This window comes from Vanessa atalanta, chromosome 29 (genome assembly GCF_905147765.1).
Source record: "Vanessa atalanta chromosome 29, ilVanAtal1.2, whole genome shotgun sequence".
In the NCBI taxonomy this organism is placed as follows: domain Eukaryota; kingdom Metazoa; phylum Arthropoda; class Insecta; order Lepidoptera; family Nymphalidae; genus Vanessa; species Vanessa atalanta.
In genome coordinates, this window is record NC_061899.1 from 5,624,520 (window position 1) to 5,650,716 (window position 26,197).

Sequence of the window (26,197 nt, forward strand, 5' to 3'; positions counted from 1 at the left end):
GTTCTACGGGGCCCTCTCAGGGTGGGGGGCCCTGGGCACGTGTCCTATGGTAAAGACGGTAATGCTTGTATGGCCCAGTGGCTAGAACGCGTTCATCTTAACCGATGATTTCGGGTTCAAACCCAGGCAGGCACCACTGAAATTTCATGTTCTTAATTTGTGTTTATAATTCATCTCGTGCTCGGCGGTGAAGGAAAACATCGTGAGGAAACCTGCATGTGTCTAATTTCAACGAAATTCTGCCACATGTGTATTCCGCCAACCCGCATTGGAGCAGCGTGGTGGAATATGCTCCAAACCTTCTCCTCAAAGGGAGAGGAGGCCTTTATCCCAGCAGTGGGACATTTACGGGCTGCTAATGCTATCAAACAATGCTATGACTTATGTAAACGTACAATAACGTACTACATTCGTAGTGCATTAGTTAAGTACAACTAACAATTCTTAAATGGAAAAAATATCCATAAAGGCTTATGTTTAACATCTCTGCAAATATGTATTCACGACTTGTACACTTGGTGGAGTCAGCTTCGACATTCTTTATTATTAAACACCGTCAGCAAAACTTACTAAGTTAATACACAGATAATAAATATTTATGCTTGAATCGATATATTCTGAAGCTACTAAACCGATTTTAATAAACCTTTTACAATTTAAAGGCTATTTTATTCAAGTAGGCTTTTAAAAGCACTTTTGAATCGTAATTTCACAAAGTTCGCAATAAAGAAAAGAACCGGCAATAAACTCAGAAGTTACTATTTTATAATAATTTAATTACAAAATCCTTCCGGTCAAGTTAATAAGCTCCACGCTTTTATTTTACAAATATTGTCCGGGTTTACGTTGATGTATGTACTGTTATAGAAACTGGGTTCAACAAGAGCGAAGCTGCGGATACAATTAGTACTTAAAAAAAATCACATAAATAATTTACAAGGTCCGAAAAAGTGTGTTCTAATTTTAAAGCTCTCGCAATGTTTGTTTGGAAAGCGTCTGGTTAGTAATTTGGTCTTCAACTACTTAAATATAATAAGCTACGTGTGGCGTAACGGTGTCTGTTTACACATACCCTGACCGTGCTAGGAAAGTGTCAGGCAAATAAATATTCTTTATATTTAGTAATATGAGACTGTGTTCATTAGGACGTTCTGTTATCAACCAAAAGCCGCGGGCAGTACGGAACGTCATCAATTTTCGATGAGAATATTTTGCCGGTGCGCATGACCGGATTTAGAGGAAACTGGGGAAACTGCCCTGGATCCGCTACAAGAGAGGAGCCCTGACAACATTTCGATATTTTATATATAGTGTGATATATATTTAGATATCTTGTCATAGTCAAATTGTAATAATATAAATATTTAAAGAGTTACTGATACAAAGAGCATATTATTGACAAACCTAACGGACAAGAATGAAAATGTTCAAATTGATTTGATAATTAAAAAAAACCTCTACTCCAGTTATTCCAGGGCCTCAGGTTCGCCGGTGGGGATATGGGCGACGTTGCCAAACCGGCGAAACTGTGAGAACAATCATATCTACTAATGCTTCTTGACACGTGTGTCTCACGAGAAAAAAAAATCATAATTTTCCAAAAAAATCTCCAATTATCTCAGCTCCAGGTGAACTACTACAATTGAGAAAATTGGAGCCATATAGATATGACACGCGATTGGGAACATAATAGCCCTTCTTCTATATGTTTCTTAGGCTCAGAGCATATCGTCTGTGGTGGTTCAGTGGGCAGCTATATTAAGGATTGGTTAATGTCCTACCCAAAAGTTAACCAAAGTTTGGGATAAAACTGATGGTTTTGGATACGTTAACTTCAGCTTTGACAATTGAATATTTTAACGTCTTGTAATTTAAGAATATATCACAGACGTTGGTATATTTTGAAATATCTACTTTTATTACACTAACAAATATTTAAAAAAAGCTAATTCCTTTTGTCCTAATACAGTTTTTTAATTAAAAGTTAACGCTGTATCGCTAAACGAAAAATGTATCTTGGACTCATACAGTTTTCTGTATTGCACTGCGCAAAAGTCTATGATATCCGAACGGACTTCGATCACGCGAAGACTAGCGAAGTGCGCAGAAGATGTAACGCAAACACTAAGACACTTATAATCGGATCGGTCAACAATGAGGCACGAGTGCAGTTCAAGGGCTGTACGTGCTGTACGAGACATAGGAGTGTTTGTTTTAATTTAATTTAACAACATCCCAGTTGCCCGTGCCTTTTTTTAAATTCTACTTTAAAATATTTTGGCATTTATATGTATATTTTTAATAAACATCAGCAGATCTTCACTGGACTTCAAGCTTACAAACATCGTTAGATTACAATCTATCTCGTCAGATTGTAAACCGTGAAATATGATTGCAATTTAACGCATTATTTTTCACAATCCGACGCGATAGATTGTAATCTGACGATGTTTGTAATCTTAAGTTAATATATACATACATTTGGTCTCACAAATTGAACGCTTGGGATAAGACACAGGAGTGTGACTAATACCTACCAATCTTCGGCCTTCTTCTTATATTATAGAGTCTAGAAACTGCCTGTATTACATAGTTTAGGTCAACACCGCTCATAAACATTGGCGCTGTTACAAATATTAACCATGCCTTACTTCGCCAATGCGCCACCAACCTTGGGAACTAAGACGTTATGTCCCTTGTGTTACACTGGCTCACTCACCCTTGAAACCGGAACACAACAATACTAATTATTACTGCGTGGCGGAATATCTGTTAATACTCTTTTATCTACACAATAATGGTTTAATATAATAATAGGATAATAAGTGTTTATCGTAATATACCTATACATAACTATTGATTTACTTGGCATACGCTATTAAAGTTTCAGACTCCGCATATCAATAGTATAATAGTAGTCAATAAATCATTCTTAGGGCAAAGTATCCATTTCTATAATAAAATTCCGCAAATATTTTTAACTTTGCCGTTTCATAGATTCATGTCATTTGTAAAAAGTACATTTGTAAAGATGGCGTATTATTCGATACAAGATTATGTCGATGATAAAAAAGCGTGGAGTTAATGCTCGTTGACTTCCAGGCAGGAAAGAGTAACTACTGAGTTTCTTGCCGGTTCTTCTCGATGGAATCTTCATTCCGAATCGGTGGTAGCTTTACTTTAAATAGTTTGTTAAATGACGATTCAAAAGTGCTTGTAAAAGCCTACTTGAATAAAGTATATTTTGATTTGAAAGCCTTCAGCTGCCATAATCCTCACTAACATCTTAATAGTCATATTGCTGCCAATTTACACTAAATCTTAGTTAATTATACACCAAAAGTGCCTCCTGAATCGCTTCGTCTATAGGTGAAAATCGTCTGAAAATTCGATCGATAGCTTTTGCATTAGCATTAGTAGGCTATAAATTTGCCACTGCTGGGCTAAAGGCCTCCTCTCTCTTTGAGGAGTAGGTTAGGAGCATATTCCACCACGCTGCTCCAAAATTAGACACATGCAGGTTTACTCACGATGTTATCCTTCACCGCCGAGCACGAGATGAATTATAAACACAAATTATGCACATGAAAATTCAGTGGTGCCTGCCTGGGTTTGAACCCGAAATAATCGGTTAAGTTGCACGCGTTCTAACCACTGGGCCATCTCGGCTCCAGCTTTTGAGTTTTACGCGTTCAGAAACAGACTCGGCGCGATGACTTGTATGCTCGGTGTCTACGGTCTACACGGAATAAAATAAAATCACTTCCCGCCATCCGTACGATTACATTTTACGGAACGGATTTTAAAGCGGTTTTCATGAATAAACGAGCGATTCAAGAGGAAGGTTATATGTATATTGTTATTATGCACTATATAATATTTATTTTGTAGATACTATATGTGTATATATATATGTGTGTTTTTTTAATAGTTGTATATATAAGCATGTGGAGGCCTTCACCTGAGAGGGGTCCATGCAAACACAAAAATTACAAGAAACTTTTTAAAAAAAAAACCGTAGTTAAATAACTGTAGTTTTATGCGTGGAAAAAAAGGGTTTTTATTATTATATAAGTATGTATATTGTTATGTATTCACAATTATTAATAACCGCCTTCATGGTTTTCTGTTTGACATAAAGTTTGACTGGTAGAAATTCAGGCATTCTTAAAGTTGTATATAGTTATATTATATCTAATGACTTTGATAGACTAGATTTTAACCAGTTTTACTGTTTGATGGTACCCTAATGGGTAGGTACCAATGCGGTCATTTACCCACTAGGTGCTAATACATCGTAACGTAACGTTAACAGTTAAGCCGTAATATATCCGATAGTCGTAAAATATTACAAAGAGAATTATTAATTTCAAGTTTGCGTGCGAAGTGGTCATCGCGTACGTGATACAAAATATTTACATGTGTCAGGGTTCCGTTGGTGTTCGAATAAAACGTCTTCATTAAAGATTACTAGTTAGGGGCCATTAATTTATTACGTAAGACTATTTTCGCTTGTTTTTTACCCCTCCCCCCTAGTATAAGAAAAAATAAGAATAGGCCGACCCCCACCCCCCCCGTATTTATTACGTAAGAATCCAAAGGAAAAAATAAATACACGTTTGGTTTCTTTTAATGTTTATGTTTCAAAGAATCAATTTTTTTAAATTTTTATTCGAAATTTCAAAGTTAATTAATAATCTTTATTTTTTGCCATGGTAATGGAAATATCCTCTTATAAATAATTTTAACTTTGCGCATATTTTTGATTTTACGTAAGAACTATCGAGACTCCTTCCCATCCCCTTGGAAGAAAACATAAGACATGGTCGAACCCCCTCCCTCCCTAAATCGTCTTACGTAATAAATGAATGGCCCCTTACGCATACACACGTACCCTGTCCTTTATCATAATTCAATGAGTGTAATTTTTTTTTTAATTTCAATGTTAACAAGTTGTTAACACGTGACAGCGCAACAAACCACGAAACGTAGATATTTTCGCATTTATAATATTATTTAAGAGTTCATTTGTAACTTTCTCGTTAGTTTAGTGGATAGATATAGTAACTGCAGATCGTGAGAAAAAGTTTTCCTGTTCAAAAATTTTCAGTAACAGCTGGGTGTCTGGAAGTTTGAAGCGTGCCTCTAAAAGCATGTTAAGACCTTGGTCTTGTCCCTGAACTCGTTCCAGTTGTAACGGAGTTGCCGTACCATCAAATTATGAGAGTGAGGGAATACTGAGTGCAGTATAATGTCATATGTTGGTCTATCTTGAGATTGACCATATGGTTTATCAGTCGGAGGAACATCTTATCATCATAGGAATTTATCCTATGGGATTACAATATTATTAAATTATTTTTATCCAAGCAAAATTATATTTTCATGTGCATTTGTGTTTATAATTTATCTCGTAAGTGCTAACAAAATAACTCATAACGTATTAAAAAAAAACAATGTATACCGCTGGTTTTTATGGTGGATTCAGCCGAGAACAACTCTCATGAGTTATTCGGTATTTATTGTTGCCATACATTACATAATATAAATATACTAATTAATTTAAATTAAAATGCCTGTTTCGCAACAATAAACCTTCGTATCAAATAAAGTTATTTTATTTACGATGCGATTGTTTCTATTATAATTTTTTTATACAGAACCCAATAAAGATATTCGTTGTCGCACTTGTACCGTTTCCTTTAATGTCTGTTAGTTGAGAACTCGTCATACAAATGTTGATTCTGTCACGCAAACAATGGTCTACGGACATTGAAATTATTGTTTTTTTTTTTAAGCTACATAGACGAACGTCGTATTGGTTACAATGTATTAATGTTAGATGGCGCTGAATGTTTTATTTTTATAACTACACTTACTGTGTGATGGTCACATCCCTCTCAAGAGAGATGAAAAAAAAAAAAATTGTATGATTTTGTACATCTAAAAAAAAAAAAATTTTGAACGTAATTAAGTGCCTTCCTTTGTAGCCTAAGGACCTTGTTGCCCCAGGGTCAGGAAATCTCATTTAATATGCAAATCTAAAGTTTGCTCATCTTTATTCCTCTTCAAATAAATTGAGAGCGATTAGAAGCAGTAATAAAAAACCAGTGCTTCAACTTTTTTATATAGTAAGAACAATTTTTGTTACATTTACGTTTTTTGTCCAGAAAATTGAATGATCCTCTTCAATATACAAACACACTTATGATTATAAGGATGTGATATTAAGCTGTCATGAAGTTAACGACCCAAAATATCGGTTTCAATTTGAATTCGTATAAAAAGTTTGAACACTCGGCTAAAATATTTATTACAAAGTAGTCTTGAACATTGAAGCAGTTTATGAGTCCGTCAGTTTTACGATAATGACAAATGTTTGTGAAATTAATGAGCACAAAGCTCCAGACTCCTAGATCCTTGAATGAGCAACATTTGTAGATGTAACTATCGGGTGCAACGTTATCGCGAAAGTATTAAACTTATGACGTTTACCGACTTAAACCTATAAATGATACGATCACCTTTGTGCAGTATACTCTGATTCTGTAAATTGTTTTATGTCATATGGGCCACCTTAAGGTAAATGACCAGTACCAGTTCTTCATATCACCAATGCGCCACTGGCTTTAACTTTTAAAGGTATATTAATCAAGAACTGTTTGTAGTCCATATGTTACTGTAAAAACTCGAACTAAGGTAAACCTTAAGATTTCCCACTAAAACCTAAGATTTATTTAGTTGGTAAATGTAAGTATTTATTATATATTTAGGGACGACTTTTTCGGACCTAACCTAACCTAACATGTAAATCATAAGATTTACCGAGTGAATGATGGTAAAAGTTCAAATCCTAAAGTTTTATGGACATTTACCTTACATAATCGGTAAATCTCAAGTTTTACAGGAAAATCTTAAGATTTACCGTTGTTCGAGCTTTTACAGTAACACATACACAGCTGAGCTATTAGGAAAACGCCTGGAATATATCAATTAGAACCGAGATGGTCTGTTGGTTAGAACGTCTTAGGCGATGATTGCGGGTTAAAACACTACTGAATTATCATGAGCTTAATTTGTATATATATTTAATCTCGTATCCGGCGGTGAAGGAAGACATCTCGAGGATCTGAATGTGTGTAACTTCAATGAGATTCTGCCACAAGTGTATCCACACACATTGGAGCAATAAGCTTCAAGCCTTCTCCTCAAAAAGACTTAGCTCAGCAGTGTGGTATTATCATGCTCTACTTTTGGGTTTGTTAATCTTTAATCCTTCGTCAATAATAGGCTAATACATTTGCAACCACAGTCTTAGGTTACGATCGGGTTTTTTCAGCTCATCCGTTAACCGCTAACGGTATAACTATAACATCTTAAGCTCAAATTATTCAAAACCTTGAATACCTGACAATTATCGCACTATTTGCATAGTACTTGTAATATCGTGAATGTGTATTTGTTTTGATCGCGAACCGAATTTAAAAGTCAAATATTAGTGCTTACAGTATCATTATATGTCAAGTGTGACGCTCCAATGTTAAGGATATGTCAAAACAAATATAGATATATGCATATAACGTCTTGGCAAACATTTGCAAAGTCACGGTCGAACGTCGACGACTAATCCCGAAATAGATGACGCTCGCTAGTAGCTAAACCGCTTGGGGTAAAAGTTAAACTATATGGAATTAAATTTGTACCTGCTCTATCCATTCGTAGTTAAATCTTCAGTTTATAGAATCTATTGTACAAAGGCGCAGATTTAGGCTTTGGTTTAAACCAAATTGGACCAGAAATATTATTGGGCTTCTCTGTCGAAAACACTTTAATAAGAACTTGATGTGTAGAATTTTGCAGTCTGTTCGAAGCAAATAGGCCCCTTTTCCCTTATCTAATATCCTAGAATATATTTTTTTTGCGAAATCAGAAAAGCTCGTTAGAATATCTAAACACTGAAAGGTTTATATTCAAGGAATTGTCGTCCTCGGTTTCGCCTGTTAAGTAAAGGTCGCTCTGAGACTGATGCGCGTATATCCTTTATTGAGCACATTTATGATGCGCGGGGGAGAGGGTACAAAAAGCTATTGGAGATTTTTGTGAGTAATCAAATTTTAAGGTTTGTACCGATTCAAAATCAAGAGACGCTCTGGTACAAATATGTGTACCGCAGGGTTCAAGTTTAGGACCACTGAAGTTTTTAATTTATGTAAAAGATTTATTTTGTTAAGACTTGCGACATTGTACTGTTTGCAGATGATACATCTCCTAAACAACTGTGATGTTGCCAACAGTTCGGTTAATAAATTTAAAAAGTTTATTAACACTAACTTAATCAATAAATCATTCATTAAAATAGTACTTTTTGAAAAAAAAAACACTAGGATTTAGGCTCGGAGATAAAGGCGGGTGACTTTGTTTTATACCATCTGAAGATTATATAAGTTTTATTATAGTGGTATTTAACTGACTGAACCGCTTGGGTAGTTGGTACCAGCTCATTAAATATTCTACGGCCAAACAACAATGCTTTGTATTGCTATGTTCTGGTTTGAGGGATTAGTAAGCTAGTGAGCATTATATCTGAGTTCCAAAGGTTGGTGGCGCATTAGCGATGTAAGGTTTATATTTCCAGGAGCACCAATTTGTGTGCCTGGTAACTTTGCACCATCATTGGCATAAAAAAGGCAAAGATCGAATCATATCAAATCAAAATACTCTTTATTGTACACCAGTAAACACATAATTTAGTCACGTTTAAGAAAGATGCACAAGAGGCGGCCTTATCGCTAAAACAGCGATCTCTACCAGGCAACATTAAGGTAGAGGTGTACAAGGCGGATATAAACATAATATATGACATAACATTACAATGAAATAATAATAATAAAATAAAAATAAATTTATTGACATGAAAAGTTAACATAGTCACAAAACATCCAGTGGTCCCGCACTAGGCAAGCCTGTCTTGCGGGTACCAACCGGTTACAATTTCAAATGTTTAAACGAGAGCTCGGACGATATACGATCCCATAAAGAATTACAAAAAAAAAAGCACTAAGTAAAATAAATATAAATAAACAATAATTAGTATAATTGATAAGAGAGCTTATATAGAATAATAATATGTAAGTGTCATTTATTGAGAATGGAGCTTGAATGTACTACTAGTTTAGAAGCTAGTTTAGAGGTGCCAAAAAAAGTTCAACCTCGTCGTATGTCATGGAATTTAACCAGTCAAATAGTTTTTGTTTTGCTTCGCGAATATTAAATTTTTTGATATTGCATACACTGGTTACTTTATTGTAAATGGAGTACTCTTTAAATGTACCGAAGCGTCTCGCAAAGGGAGTGTTTATTCGTGGTACCTAAATTTTGAATACTCGTCGCTTAAGGAGATTCTGATAATCAGCCAAATAATATATTTAAAATTAAATGATCTACAGTACCCGATATCTAACATGCATACATTTATATGTATGTATCTTATCAGATGTATTGCTGGATATTTCCATTCTGTTTTTTAGGAGGTTTTTGGGTATTATTTTTCTAAGGGAACCGTTGGTGTTCTCTGGGGATTCAGGAAGATTCCTTTTATTAGAGTTTTGAATACGTTTGGGTTTCTGGAGTTGTTGATTTTCTTGTATATAATGAATGAGGCTTAAATTAATTAACTAAGTAAAAATCTTATCAGATATAAGTTATATATAAAATTAAACTAAAATGCTCGCAGATGTTCATTGAATTAGATCTGACACAGTATCAGAAGGATATTAAATAGGATACTTATATAATGTACATAAGAACACACGCAAATGTATTTAGGACACACGCACATAAATCACACGCAATCACACACACATATACATGATATATTTTGTATCATATTATCAAGTTGAATATAACTATGTTACTAGCTTCCAGCAGTGACGTCGAAGGGGTAAATTTATACAAAGTTAACCCCCTCCCATTTCCCTTTCTCAAGGTCTACGTCGCGAAAGGAGTAACCATGCAAGATTTTAATTCTATAATTTCGGAAATCTCGTAACGAGTGGCATTTCGATTATCGATTTTCTGAAAATATCCAATTTTCGACGCATTTATCTTAATTTTTGTTTCCATGACAACCTTCATTAAGTACAATAAAACATGAAAAAAATAATGATATCGATAAAATCGTTCTCAAACTATGGCGCGACCAAGGGAAATGGGGATTCATACATGTTAGACATAACATACATATATAATTGTATTTAACTAACATGACTGTATTTTTAGATGTTGAAAAAGAGTAACTACTGAGTTTCTTGCCGATTCTTCTCGGTAAGATCTACATTCCGAGCCGGTGGTAGATTTACTTTAAATAGTTTGTTAAATGACGATTCAAAAGTGCCTGTAAAAGCCTACTTAAATAAAGTATATTTTGATTGATTGATTGTTACAAGAACAAGAAAATTACGTCACTTGGTCTAAAAAAGCGGCAATTACTTAAATGACATATAGGTATACCAAAACCTTCTCCGAAAGGCGCTGCATCTTCTGATACAAGTTTTATCTACATAGGTTTAGTATTTCCAGTTAGACATTCGATTAAACCTTCTCATTTTTAGTACAGATTGCATAAACGCATTACCTTTATTATTTGCGTCGTAATCGAGTTGAAATTAAAATGGTATTCGATGATATCGTTAAGGGAATCAAATCCTTATCATTATGTATGCACGGAGTGTCCGTCTGTATCTGTATGTATCTCCTTGACCAAGTTCTGACGGTTCTTAATATTGAAATTATATATTTTGTAATGAACATTACTAAGAATAATAATATGCATCCTCGAGTGTCATCTCTAACCAAATAGTAGACATAAACGCAAAACACGGTCACTTCATCTTATATAATTATAGTTGTTCTAGGAGTTTGATTACAAAAACGTTTCATCTATATTATGAAAATTCAGTGCTGTTTGTTAAGGGTTCGAAAGGATTTTTGGACGTTCATCATCATCAGGTTTAAGTTAAGGAAAACCTGCGACGTATAATAATAATAATAAATATTGGATAATATCACATACATTACTCTGATCCCAATGTGAGTAGCTAAAGCACTTGTGTTATGGAAAATCAGAAGTAACGACGGTACCACAAACACCCAGAGCCGAGACAACATAGAAAACTAATGAACTTTTTTTACATCGACTGGGCCGGGAATCCGGGACCTCGGAGTGGCCACATAAGCCGAGATGGCCCAGTGGTTAAAACGCGTGAATCTTAACCGATGATTTCGGGTTCAAAACCAGGCAGGCACCACTGAATTTTCATGTGCTTAATTTGTGTTTATAATTCATCTCGTGCTAGGCGGTGAAGGAAAACATCGTGAGGAAACCTGCATTTCAACAAAATTCTGCCACATGTGTATTCCGCCAACCCGCATTGGAGCAGCGTGGTGGAATATACTCCAAACCTTCTTCTCAAAGAGAGAGGGGGCCTTTAGCCCAGCGGTGGGAAAATTAACAGGCTGCTAATGCTAAAAAATGGAGTGGCGTACCCATGAAAACCGGTGTACACACTACTGTGTGTGGTGTCTTATACAATGTATAATATGACAGAGTCACGCAAAAATAAATAACAGATAACATATCGATCGTGTATTCGTCGCAAGACATATTATACTTTATATATCCGAGAAGTGAGAGCGTTAATGTTGTATATAAATATTGTATCGATCGTATGTTTGTCCTATAAAAGACTGACTTTATTGTGGCGGCCATCTTAAAGACTAACCATTTACATCACAGAAATTATAAAGGACAATTCTGTACGCATAGTCAGGTGAACTCTCTATATCGTCACCCTCGAATCTCACCCAATGCAACTCGATCGCAAGGAGTTCTGTCGTGGGATTAACGGCTCTACGTGCTTTCCGAAGCATACCTCTGCCAATTATATTAGTTCTGTTACTGTGAATTTTTAGACAAACCAACTGACTTTTATTGATCTAATCTAGAATTTTAATCCAAGATCTCTGAATCTAACAAAAGCTAGCTAATAAAAACAAACACCAAAGCGCGCTAATCTGAATTAATCCGCACTTTTTTTTTCTTTTAGGACGCGGTCATTAAGGACTTGTAATTTGTAAAAAGTGTGTGATGTGTTTTATTTGGATTTGTAAGTTTAATTGAGCAGTTTACTTCAGTGGGTATCATGTGTGTCTACAGTGATCTGGTGGTTTATTAATGTCAAGATAAATATTCGAAGTTATATATTAGCTATTTTTGGTTTGTTAAACTATTGTTTTAACTAAATTAAATTTAAGAATATTTCCCTCCTGGACACTAAATACAGGACCTTTAAACATTCTGTCTGAATGTCAACAAATACTAACTTCATGATTTCTGTGTGTTGCTTATTTATGGATGTTTTTTCAACAAATCTAACTCGCGATTTTTTTTCAATTTACGCATTAATGTCACGCAATTCTTAAGCGTGTCTAATGAATTATATACTTAAGCAAATGACGCATATTGAATTCGCAATCAGGTTAATATTAATTCCTTAAAAATTAAATACGACAATTTTTTTTATTCATAGTTGCCGCCCGCGACTTACCTCTGATGGTTAAAGAATTAATAAAGTCAGTTCAATAGTTTCGGACTTTATCGAGTAAAAACAAACAATTCATGCTATCCAATAGGAAACATACATTATTAGATAACAAGCTATATGTTAATTAGCTTTATATTATAATCTATCTCTGTGCCAAAGTTCATTCAGATCCGTTCAGCCGCTCTTGAATGATTTAGTAACAAGTATTCGTCGTTTATTTCGCTTATAATTTTAATTCATATTGTTTGTTTACACACATCCGTCTGCCTTTGTCTAATACTGTCGACTGTCATATTAAGAGGATAATTCCATTTCTATACAAGGAAGTAAAACTACAAGTCAAGATAATATAACTAATTTTTATCTTTAAGAAAAACCCAACCGTATTGTGTGAATCACTCAAAACTATTTGGCCTCAAAGTAAAGGTCGACAAAAGTGACTTTTACGAAGAGACGAGTCGTTTTGCATTTCCGGGGCTATGTATTTTTTTTTTATTGTATAAATAGGTCTACGGGTTAATGAGCCACCGGATGGTATGTGATCAGAACTCTAAGAAATGAAACATTCCTTACATCACCTCCACCATCCTTGGGATCTAAACTGTTATGTCCACAAGGGACATGGGATGGTAATACTGTGACTCACTCTTCAAACCGGAACACAACTATCTAAGTACCTATTGCTGTTTATCGGTAGAGTACCTACCCAAACAGACTTGCGCAGTCCTACCAACAAATAATACCAAGTATAATGTTGTCTTAGATTTTCGCGATTATTACACATTGAAATAAAACTAGTTTTTAACGGATTTAATCGCGTATATTAATTATTTTAACATCCCATTCATCATAAGATGTTAAAATAATTAATATAGGCGATTAAATCCGTTAAAAACTAGTTTTATTTCAATACCAAGTATTCCTTTTTGTTGCTCAACTATAATCTTCCGCACGCTCCATCTGTTGCTTATGTTCAGAGAGTCTTCAATATTTGCTCAACCCTTCGCTTAAAAACGCTTAAGTATGCTCCAATTATCATTTAAAGATACCACTGTTTCGTAGTATTGGTATATTTTATCAATTCAATAATAACTATTTAAAATATTTTTTTTTTGTTAACAATTAAAATATTCTGCAATGACGATATTAATTCTAAAATATAAGTAATCTAAGTATAAAATGATTAGCACTTTACTTAGCGTTTTCGCGTTTAACGTTACTGTTTAGGTGGGCAATAGTGTGATATAACTTAGCTACTGATATTAGACCATACACAAATAGTAACTGTTCAAATTTATATGTATTTTAGTCAAGGGCGGATTCTCTATTATGGCGAGGTCCGTCGTTGACAATAGGCTATTTGACTGGTTTTTAAAATCCATTTTATATTATTTAGTAGAGGTTAAGGAACCCAGTTAAAGTTGCTTTTTTTTAAATTCTAGTACATATTTGCTGAAAAATATCAAATTAGAAATTCCATTTTTAAATAGCGCGCGAAAACGCTACTTCGACAATATGGCGCTACAATGGGGTCGGTAACGCCACTTGCCTGTATTGTAATCTGTGGCACGTATAATCCACATACAGTAGGCAAACGAGGTTAACAAGCAAGCGACGTCATCATAAGCCCGACCAATCAGGAGCGTTTTGTGTCACGTGGCAAACGTTTAAAAAAATGCATTTTTATTTATGGATTTTTGAATAAATTTATTGTTATTTTCAACTTTCGTTAATAAATAACCATTTTTAAACTCATAATATATACTGATTACAATAATTGACACTTTATTTTTCGCATTGTCAAATAGCCTATTTTCCAGCATATGAGACCTCTGTTATAGCTTAATTTGAGCGCATTTTATACGTATTTATTTTAAGTTTATTAATAAGCACCTAAAACTGATTCCTAAAACACTTGGTTTAATAAGTAATGAGCAATATAATATTTCAATGAAATATTATTATTCTAAAACAAATTAAAGACTTTGACGATAAATTTTGGAGATTTTTCCATCCTGTATCGTGTTTCAATCGAGTATTTTCCAAAAATGACTTCCATATAATTATTCTATCCTAGTTAAAAAAAAGTGTCATAAAAGCATTTTTAACTATTTTCAAAATGCAATTAAAAGTAATTTTGAGCGGACGCGATCGATATATATTTTTTTATTAATCTTGAGCATTGTAACTGCTTGGGCCACTAGGCTGACAAAAATTGGGAAATAAGGCTTAAGATTTCATTGCCAATGAGAGGCAAATATTTCTCCAAGATGACGTAACTTCGTCATATAGTAATAATCAAAATATACTTTAAACGTGAATCTATCACCGTTAAAACTCTGTATTTACTCTTTCCGAACATTCGAGATAAAATCAAAATCAAAATATACTTCATTCGAACATGATTTCGCCATTTAACAGAACAATACTGAGGACAGCTACCACTGTAATGTAGATTCTACAGAGAAGAACCGGCAACATACTCAGATGTCTAAGTAAAACAGTAGAATTATTAATTGTGGTGTATTATAGTTATTAGGCCCAGTGGTTAGAACACATGCATCTTAAACGATGATTTCTGGTTCAAACCCAGGCAGGCACCACTGAATTTTCATGTGCTTAATTTGTGTTTATAATTCATCTCGTGCTCGGCGGTGAAGGAAAACATCGTGAACCTGCATGTGTCTAATTTCAACGAAATTCTGCCACATGTGTATCCACTGCGTGGTGGAATATGCCTTCTCCTCAAAGGGAGACTGATTAGTCCAGGAGTGGGAAATTTACAGGCTGCTAATGAATGTATGTATAAATATATTAATCAAGAACTGTTTGTAGTGCACGATATAATAAAGCTATTAGCAAACGTTATATTATTGACGACCGCCGTGGTCGAGTAGTGTGTACACCGGTTTTCATGGGTACGCCATTCCGAGGTCCCGGGTTCGATTCCCGGCCGAGTCGATGTAGAAAAAGCTCATTAGTTTTCTACGTTGTCTCGGGTCTGGGTGTTTGTGGTACCGTCGTTACTTCTGATTCTCCATAACACAAGTGCTTTAGCTACTTACATTGGGATCAGAGTAATGTATGTGATGTTGTCCAATATTTATTTATTTATTATTATCCTTTACTTCTCCGTTTGAAATGGACTAAAGAATATCTAACGTATGATATTATTGAATCAAACGATTTATTTGTCAATCAACGTCTTGAAACGGTACACTGTCGACCTTCCAATCGCTGTATCAGCATCGTTACGCAACGAACGTGCCAGATTTATAATAACATCGTTGTATTAAGTAAATAAATATGAATTCAAAATTGTGTCTTTGTATTGTATGCAGTTATGTTTGGACTTTTGGAGAAAGACGGGCGCTTTTGGAGTTTGTTCCAGGCTGCACCAATGTTGGTTGGGGGATATTTTTGGTATTTGTTGGTGGACTGGCAAACTGCGAACGACTACTTGGTATCGTAAGATATATTGATATATTCTCATATCACCAATGCGTCACCGACCTTGGGAACTTGGAGGATGTTATTTCCCTTGTAGACCACAACAATACTGATATATATATATATATATATATATATATATATATTTTTGTTTTTTTTTTTTTATTATAAAAATATATTTAAAAAAAATAAATACTGATATTATTAATGTGATAAATGTGTGGCACCTACCCAGAGAGTCTTACACAATCCCACCCCAAGTAAAGATGTAAGATGGGGTATCTCTTATGAGGGAAAAAGTGCTAAGAGCTTGAGCCGCAGAAAACGCTGAAGCGAATAAACGACCCAAATTTTCATATTTTATCTTAAATTATGTTCTTTTTCCCATTTGCTGTTGAAACACTTGGACCTTGGAGAAATAGTGCCTTCATTAAAATTATAACATCCCATCTTGCCTCTACTGATCAGGAGGGTTGGTTCATTCGCCCAGAGGATCAGACTGGCTATTCAATGGGGACTTGCTGCTAGCATTCTTGCTACGATCCCACGCGGTCATGATAAGTACAGTAATTATTTTTAATTTTTATTTGTGTCATATATATGTTACTGTAAAAGCTCGAACTTCGGTTAATCTTAAGATTTTCCAGTAAAACTTAAAATTTACCGATTATGGTTGGTAAATGTCCATAAAACTTTTGGATTCGAACTTTTACCATCATTCACTTCGTAAATCTTAGGATTTACATATTAGGTTAGATTAGGTTGGAATGGTAAAAGTCCCAAAAAGTCGTCCCTTTATAATAAATACTTACATTTACTAACTCATGTCGGTAAACCCTGACTGAAAACTCACCTAACTGAAAAGACGTACTCTTAAATCTTAAGATTTACCATAGTTCGAGCCTTTACAATAACATATATACTAATTTATGTCATATAATTATGTTAATATATGTATGTGGAAATCAGCCCGTACGGATTCCCCGTTTATCTATTCATGTTTATTAACAGGGAAAAGTAAGAGAATAAAATAAATGAATCTTACAAGTAAAATCAAACCACAAGCAAAAATACCTACAGTTAATTTGCATAAAATTGTGACGTTACTATAATTTATGTTAATAAAACAATTTTGTTGTTAATAGATGGCGTTAATAGTTCTTTAAATCGCGCTATAATTGACTTAATTTATTATTTTAAGTACATCCTCATTCATAGTGTTGTAGAACTATCGATAGTTTTGACTATCGATAATTGATCTCGGATACTATCCAGGATATCAATGGTACTATCGATAGTCTCGTATTTATCGATAGCACAAAACCATCGATACTAAGTTACTAACGATATTTTAGATTAAAAGAGACCATTAATTTTATTACGTAAGATTATTTTCACTTGTTTTTGACCCCCTTCTCCCTCTGATATAAGAAAAAATAAAAACTGGCCGTACCCCTTTCTCCCCGTTTAATATTTATTAGGTAAGAATATAAAGGAGTAAATTAATGCACGTTTGGCTTATTTTACTGTTTATTTTTTAAAGTAACAACTTTTTGAAATGTGTTTATTTGTAATTTCAAAGGTTCTAAATGTACGCATCCGAGCGAACCTCTGCAATCGCGCGGTTTCCCGCGTTTTTTCAAATAATTTTATTTTCTTTGATCTTACGTAAGAACTATCGAATCTCCTCCCACCTTCTTGTAAGAAAACATAAGACATGGTCGATCCCCCCCACCTAAAACGTCTTACGTAATAAATGAATGGCTCCAAAGTAATTGTTTTTGCAATACTGTCAATAGCATCGATAGTGCTCATGGACAGCTATCGATTGTCGATAGACAACACTAATAATTAAGTTGCTTGGATCAATAGTTCGTTACGTTCATCGTATATCAATCACAGACAGTCCAGACAGCCTGCCTTAACATACAATAGCCTATTCCGCCATTCATTTAAATATTCCATGCGATTTGCTAATAACTCTACTATATTATTCACTAGTAACAGTTCTTGACCTTTATTTTTAACACAATTCTATGCCAATCATTATGTCTTTAAATACGTCCATTTTAATTTTGCTTCCAAAGATCCGATGACGTTTCTTTTGTTATCCGTTAATTTTTTCGCTAATCCATAACTAATATTGTAGATTATTCAAGCTAATTCAATTCAGCGTGGTGGAATATGCTCCAAACCTATTTCTCAAAGGAGAGGAGACCTTTGCCCAGCTGTGGGAAATTTACAGGCTGCTGATGTAAAATTCAAGCTAAACAATATTCCGCCAATTTAATGTCGAAGTTGTTTTTTTGTTTTACTCTCGTTGTGGTTGGGATAGACTATGTTGTCTAACTTAAAGCCTTAATAACTACCCTCGGGTTACAAAGCTAATTTAACGCCTACAAACAACGATGTCAGTAAAAATATTTCGAAGAACACATTACAAAAAAATGAAATCTTCAACAAAATATAGTCAAATAAATACGTACCTTACGTCTTAGTTAAGTGTTATGTTAAATTTACAATTGGTGGTAGGGCTTTGGGCATCCCCGTTTGGGTAGGTACTAACCACTCATGTAGTACCGCCAAACAGCAGTACTCAGAATTTTTGTGTTCCGGTTTGAAAGGTGGGTGAGCCAGTGTATCTACACGAAGGACATAAAACTTAGTTGTGACATAAAACATTATAAGTTTATTGAGTTTTTTCCTGGAATCAGGAAATATGCTAACTTAAAGGATAACCAGTAGGATTTCAAAAAAAAGTATTTAGAAGTATAACTCTTGAGACGGGTTTTTTGGGCTACGCTACGCAGGGCGGAGATTGAAGAGACGCTTACAATGGTGGGACGAGAAGTATTTATCGTGTTTATTATATTTGAAAATATGCTAAATGTTAAAGTTTATACGTATCTATCTCAATTGCAAATTTCATCTAAATCTGTTCAGCGGTTCATAGATAGATCTTGGACAACATCACATACATTACTCTGATCCCAATGTAAGTAGCTAAAGCACTTGCGTTATGGAACATCAGAAGTAACGACGGTACCACAAACACCCAGACCCAAGACAACATAGAATACTAATAAGGTTTTTCTACATCGACTCGGCCGCGAATCAAACCCCGGATTTTTCATAGGTACACCACGTACCCATGAAAACCGGTGTACACACTACCCGACCACGGCTCGGTTAGGCTTAGGTAGGCTCTCCATGCACTATCACGTTATACAATATGCATTAAAAATATAAATGAACTAACTGTGCCCGACTATTGGGCTTTCATACAAACTTCCAACACCCTTTTTACCCCATTAGGGGTGGAGTTTCATAAAATCTGATTCTTAGCGATTGTCTATAGCCTATAAAGAACCTACCAGCCAAATTTCGAATTTGTAGGTGTTATAATTTTTGAGATCAGTGAGTCGTATTTCGCTTTTTTCGGGCATATAGATTAATTATTTAAGCGTGAAGGGATCACAGACACACACACACGGACGGAGTTAATTTCGCATTTACAATATAAGGTGTCTCGTTTAGTAATATAAATTACATTAATGAATTACATTAACAGCCTGTAGATTTCCCACTGCTGGGCTAAGGCCTTCTCTCCCTTTGAGGAGAAGTTTTGGAGCATATGAGCACGCTGCTCCAATGCGGTTTGGTGGATTACACATGTGGCAGAATTTTGTTGAAATTAGACACATGTTTTCCTCACGATGTTTTCCTTCACCGCCGACCACGAGATGAAATATAAACACAAATTTAGCACATGAAAATTCAGTGATGCTTGCCTGGGCTTGAACCCGAAATCATCGGCCATCTCGGCTCTGTATTATGTAATACAAATTAATTATTTCGAATTCGCAAATTTCCTTAACCGTGCAAAACTGCCGAATTAACTTTGTCGAGTGTATAACTGTTTGTGATTACGAATTGCGCAAGATTCGCTTGATGTGCATAATACATTGAGGTGAATTAACGAAATGTCACGACCGAGAAGGTTGACCGTAGCCGGGCTGCGAAGGCGACGACGCAGGGTCAGTTGGGAATGATATTTTAATCATACTATGGAGGCAAGGCTGCCTGCATACAAGGAGAAGTATATATTCTATACCATCACATAAGGCTGAATAGTTTAATCTATAAACGGGCCAGATTTAAAAATAATAACTTTAAATTTAAATTTAGAAATATTATCTATGACCATTCTAATATTAAAAGCTTTTTTTTCTAATCAATTAACTTTGTAAATACTAATCAGATTTTAATAATGTTTGTACTTAAAAAAAAAAACCACAAGGTTATTAATTTTAGCTTGAAATAATAGTATTTGTAAAGAAAGGCATAAGAAAAAGGCGTTACCGTGATGTGGGTGCGCCTGTGTGTATGTATGTACTTTTATTGTCACGATATGAAAACGTCGAAAAACATTCAAAGTCGGACCACGGCTCGTAAGACTGTATTATTATTTATTTATATGAATATCTAGATTGATTGACGCACTAAAAGAGAACTAAAAGGAATGAGCCAACCTTATTATCTTTACGTGCGTGATGGCCACGCTTGACACTCGCCAAATGTCATACGATTTTAATAGTACGTGTGTACTCTGTGGCAAACTGTTGACATTTTTTTTTTCTTCTATATATACAGGGTTATTGGTAGTTTGGCGTATTCCCGTTAGGAAGTAATAGGGGTGATTATTTGCGATAATTTTAAACCCCATATGCATGATGCAAAAGTGAAATATTTTTGAGTTATCACGTCTTTTAGATTTTTTCAAAATAAGTCAAAAACGCAACTTCGTAAATAAAAAAAAAAAAAAGTATCCATTAAAATCTTTTTTTTCTTCTGATTTATAAAAACGAATAAACACTGGTTATTTGTCAATATTAAAACAATAATTATCGGTCCAAATTTAAAAATGGGAGACGGAAAAAGATATTATTACAAAATTTTTTTTGATTTTTTTTTCCACAAAAATGTCTTCAAAACAAAAAACAAAATCTAGTTTATTATAGTATAGCATTGTAGAACCATAAGGGCTAAATCGCCTTGTATTAGAGTTACTCTCTTGTGGGGCGATGTATACGGTTTAATATGAAAGAAAGCTGAAAATGTTACTATATTAAAAAAAAAAGGTAAATTAATGTTTTTGCGCAAAAGGTTATTGTACAATTAGTGAGTTCACGGATGACAGCACGCTCTGGTAATAAAAAGATCGCTTCCTGGGTATTTATTTATCATAATAATAATTGTTAACAATTAAAAAAAATTTAAAAATAAGAGTAATAAACTTAACGAAGTACCTTACCAGAATACTCTTATTATTCTTATTTAATTATTACATACGATAAAAAAACGAGAGTTAAAATTAAGCCTCGTTTGTAAGTGTTGCAACGTTTATGTAACGTATGAGTGAAACGTTTTTACGTCAGATGTATCGTCAAATACAGGGTATATTTTGTCCATTCTAATTTTAATGCAACGTTTGTGTAACGTTTGAGTGAAACGTTTTTACGTCAGATATATCGTCAAATACAGGGTATATTTTGCCCATTTTTATTTTAATGCAACGTTTGTGTAACGTTTGAGTGAAACGATTCTGATGCAAAAAATAATTCCGAGTTAATTTACTAGGCCTCTTCTGTCATCATGCTCCCCTCTCCACTGCCAATCTGACGTTGATACCCGAATATATTTACTTTAGAGGTAAATTCAAAAAGGCGTCTTTTGTTATGCCAAACAGCTTTCAAGTTAAAGCTGTATTTGTCGACGTATTTGTTTGAAAATAACTGTTTTTAGAATTATTTGTTAGTGAAAGACATTGAAGGAACACTTATGGCCTATTCAAATCGAGGTAGAAATAATGATAAACAAATCTTAAATTTACGTATTTCATGCGATTTATTAATGTAGAAATAATAAGATTTAGAATATAAGCATTAAAAACGGTTTATTGAAAACAAGTGCAAGTGACATAACACATTGACAGACAGTAGGAAAAGTTAAGAGATAACAAAAAAGTATTTAAGCCATTAGGCGTTGTTTAACTTCTTCCAACATCCTCTCTTAAACATAAGCCCATCTTGGAGGCACAGAAAACCAATTTTGAGTGCGTCGTGGCTTTCGTTAGGGCATCTGCGACCTTCATGTCCGTCTGAACGTAGCGAACGTCAATGACCCCACCAAGAACCTTGTCACGAACAAAATGATGCCTCACATCAATGTGCTTCGTCCTGGAATGATAACCTATCTCTTTCAGCGTATAATCAAGCTTCTTATTCCACTGCCTACTCGCTTGTTCTAACCCATACAAAGATTTCTTAAGTTTACATACTTTCTTATTACTCTCATATAGATGTGGTTGCTTCATATAAATCTCCTCTTCTATGTCGCCTTGCAGAAAAGCTGATACTGCGTCCATTTGACATATATCCAAATCATATTTTACAACCAAAGCTAACAAGTATCTTAGAGATGCAAGTCTCACAACAGGTGAAAAACTTTCAGTGTAATCGATTCCAGCCCTTTGTGAACATCCTTTAATCACTAGACGTGCTTTATACTTAACTGTTTCTCCATTTTCATTTCTTTTTACCTTGTAAACCCATTTGCATGGTATGGCACGTTTGTTAGCTGGTAGAGTAGTCATTTCCCAAGTATTGTTTTCAAGTAAGGACTTGTACTCTTCATCCATTGCTTCTTTCCATTGCCTTGCAATTGGACCTGTTAATGCTTCTTCAACAGTTATTGGATCTGTAACTTCCATAAAACCCATGAAATTATTGCCTTCCATGTTTTTTCTCTGATGTGACCTCAATGTAATTCTACTTTGTATATATTCATCATTACAATCATCATAATCATCTGTATCAGGATAATAAGTCTCATCAGTTTGTCTATTCGAGATACTACTATCAGATGAATTCTCATTACTTGAAGATGTTTCATTTTGTGAGCTTTCATTGATACTTGTTTCTTCTGTCTGATTCTCTGAGTCTAAACAATCAATCTCTTTACTACTTAGAGAAAGTGTAATCTGCTGTGGTACTGACACAGTTTTCGGAGCAACATTTTCCAAAACGTTACAATTTTCAATAAATACCACATCTCTACTAATTACAATCTTTTTACTAACTTTATCATAAAGCCTGTATCCCTTCGTATTCACACAATATCCTACAAAGATTAATTCTCGTGATTTGCTATCCCACTTACGACGATTTTGCTTAGGAACATGTACCATGACCTTAGAACCAAATATCTTTAAATGAGAAATGTTTGGTTTCTTTCCAGACCAATTCTCATATGGTGTTGTTTCAGCCAGTACACGTGATGGGGATCTGTTTATGATATATGCGGCAGTGGCGACTGCCTCTGCCCAGAATGTTTTTTGCAGTTTTGCTTCAAACAACATGCACTTTGCACGTTCTACCAGCGTCCGATTCATCCTCTCTGCTACACCATTTTGCTCGGGCGTATATGGAGTGCTGGTCTGATGTTTGATTCCAGAAGCTGCCAGAAAATCAGAAAAATCATTAATACAGAACTCTTTTCCGTTATCACTTCTTAATATTTTTATTTTCCTCTCTAGCTCATTTTCTACTTCATCTTTAAATTTCTTAAACACTGATGTAATATCCAATTTGTTTTTTAGAAAATAAACATATACTTTTCGAGAATAATCATCTATGAAGGTTATGAAGTACTTCCCTCCACCTAAAGATGGAGTCTCCATCGGACCACACAGATCAGTATGAATAATGTCAAGTAATGCATTTGCTCTAGAACCCGAATTTGGAAATGATAATCGTGTTTGTTTTGCTTCGCAACAGGGTATGCAAACAGTATTTACTTCTTTACCAGAAATAGTTACACCCTCAGTACATAGAGGTAACCTCTTTACATCGGCCATATTTAAGTGACCCATTCTTTTATGCCATGTAATTAAATCTGTCACAGCATATGCATTTCCACTTACAACATTAAGTTTGTACATATTGTCTATTAGCTTCGCTGTTGCTACTAAATTCTTATTGCCATTGTAAATGTTACAACCAGTATTAGTAAATTCCACTTTACAGCCATTCTTTGTCAATTGACTGACAGATAATAGGTTTGTAGTTAATTCAGGAATAAACAGAACATTTCTTACCTGTATTCGATGTTCATCTTTGTTTAATTTGGTTTGAATATTTACTTTACCCATACTCTGCACAGGGATCGCTTCACTGTTTGCCACCTTTATTCTATGAACCGGAGGTGTCTGTTCATCATACATCCAGTCTGAGCGCCTTGTCATGTGCATTGTTGCTCCAGAGTCAATATACCAGTCATCCTGGTTCAGTGTGCTGTAAGCTGAAAAAACTGCTGCAAAGGTTTTTTGATTACTTTTCTGTACTTGTACTGTACACTGATTTTTAAAATGTCCATATTTATTGCAGTTATAGCAACGAGGCCCCTTCCCTTTTGGCTTTTTATTGTCATGAGAGGTATTTTTATGCTTTGTAAAAAATACAGAAGTTTCGGAAACTTTCACTTCCTGTAAGAGTTTTGTTTTAATAAAATCTGATGATATTTTGATACCGGAACTTTCCAGACCCATGATCATTGGTTTATAATTATCCGGTAAACCTGCCAGCATGAGTGTTCCCAACCATTCATCATTTACTTCGAAACCAATGTTCCGCAACTTATGCGCTGTACTCATAACTTTATTCACATATTCTTCGATATTACCGCAGTTGTCCAATGAAGTATTGACCAAATCCTTAAGTAAACCGACTTTTCTCGAAAGCCCGGAGTCTTCGAACGCATTTTGTAGGTTTTTCCAGACTTCTTTCGCTGTTTTTGCATTTTCGATATGTACGTAGTTCATAGGTTCAACCAACAAAATTATCTTCGACTTTGCTTTGACATCTTTCTTAAAATCGACATCGGTACCAGGTTCAATATTTTCCCACAATTCTTCTAATTGTAAATATGACATTACTGCAAACTTCCATGTGGAGTAATTCTCCCGTCCGACCAATTTCTCAATTTGTATGTTATTCATGGCCATTCTTTACGGGACCGGCAAAGTACAATATATCGCGCAATACTTTACTATGACTTATTTTAACGGTAAATATTTTAATGTTTACTCTAAATTAGGTATACGAGTCTGGGCCCATAACCTGTAGAAATAATAAGATTTAGAATATAAGCATTAAAAACGGTTTATTGAAAACAAGTGCAAGTGACATAACACATTGACAGACAGTAGGAAAAGTTAAGAGATAACAAAAAAGTATTTAAGCCATTAGGCGTTGTTTAACTTCTTCCAACAATTAATAACTCAGCTATATTGAGCACCGCTAAGAGTTTATAATTAACATATCTTTATTTATAACACAACAGTATAACAAACAACTACTTAAAGACACTTTAATTTTATTTCCGAAATTGCGATAACAATTTCGTCGACGTTCAAGACGCCATTTTTTCCCAAATTTATAGATTAATCAAGCTCTCGACCAATGATGTCGCGTCCATTTGCTGTCAAATGTTGTTATGGTTGAAATAGAGTATACGGTCAAGAAAATCGGCCATTTTGATCACAGATGAAAAATTATTGTACATGATAAAAAAAAGCGTAGAAATATGCGCTGGTTTTCAAGAATAACGTGTGATTTATTCTATATTTTTTTATAATTCTTCTAATAAATCTAAGTTTATTTGTGTGATCGTTTCTATGATTTCATTGTAATAAACTGGGCGTTCATGTTTTACTATGTACATGTATGTGTATGTATTATATATACTTATATATAAAAGTGTTATATATACTCTTATTGTACGAAGCGAACCTAGAACGAGAAGCTAATAAAAAAAAATATTGTACAACATCACATACATTACTCTGATCCCAATGTAAGTAGCTAAAGCACTTCTATTATGGAAAATCAGAAGTAACGACGGTACTGCAAACACCCAGACCCGAGACAACATAGAAAACTAATGAACTTTTTCTACATCGACTCGGGCGGGAATCGAAACCGGGACCTCGGAGTGGCGTACCCTTGAAAACCGGTGTACACACTACTCGACCACGGAGGTCGTCAAAGTATAAAGCTAGTATTATAAGCTTGTATTATAAGCTA

At 34.5% G+C, this 26,197-nt stretch overlaps 1 protein-coding gene across 2 annotated transcripts in view; it reads right to left on the reverse strand.

Annotated features, from left to right (window-relative positions):
* Positions 1-26,197, reverse strand: part of LOC125075094 (putative fatty acyl-CoA reductase CG5065) — a 53,893-nt gene that overhangs the window by 15,318 nt on the left and 12,378 nt on the right. The window lies entirely within an intron of this gene.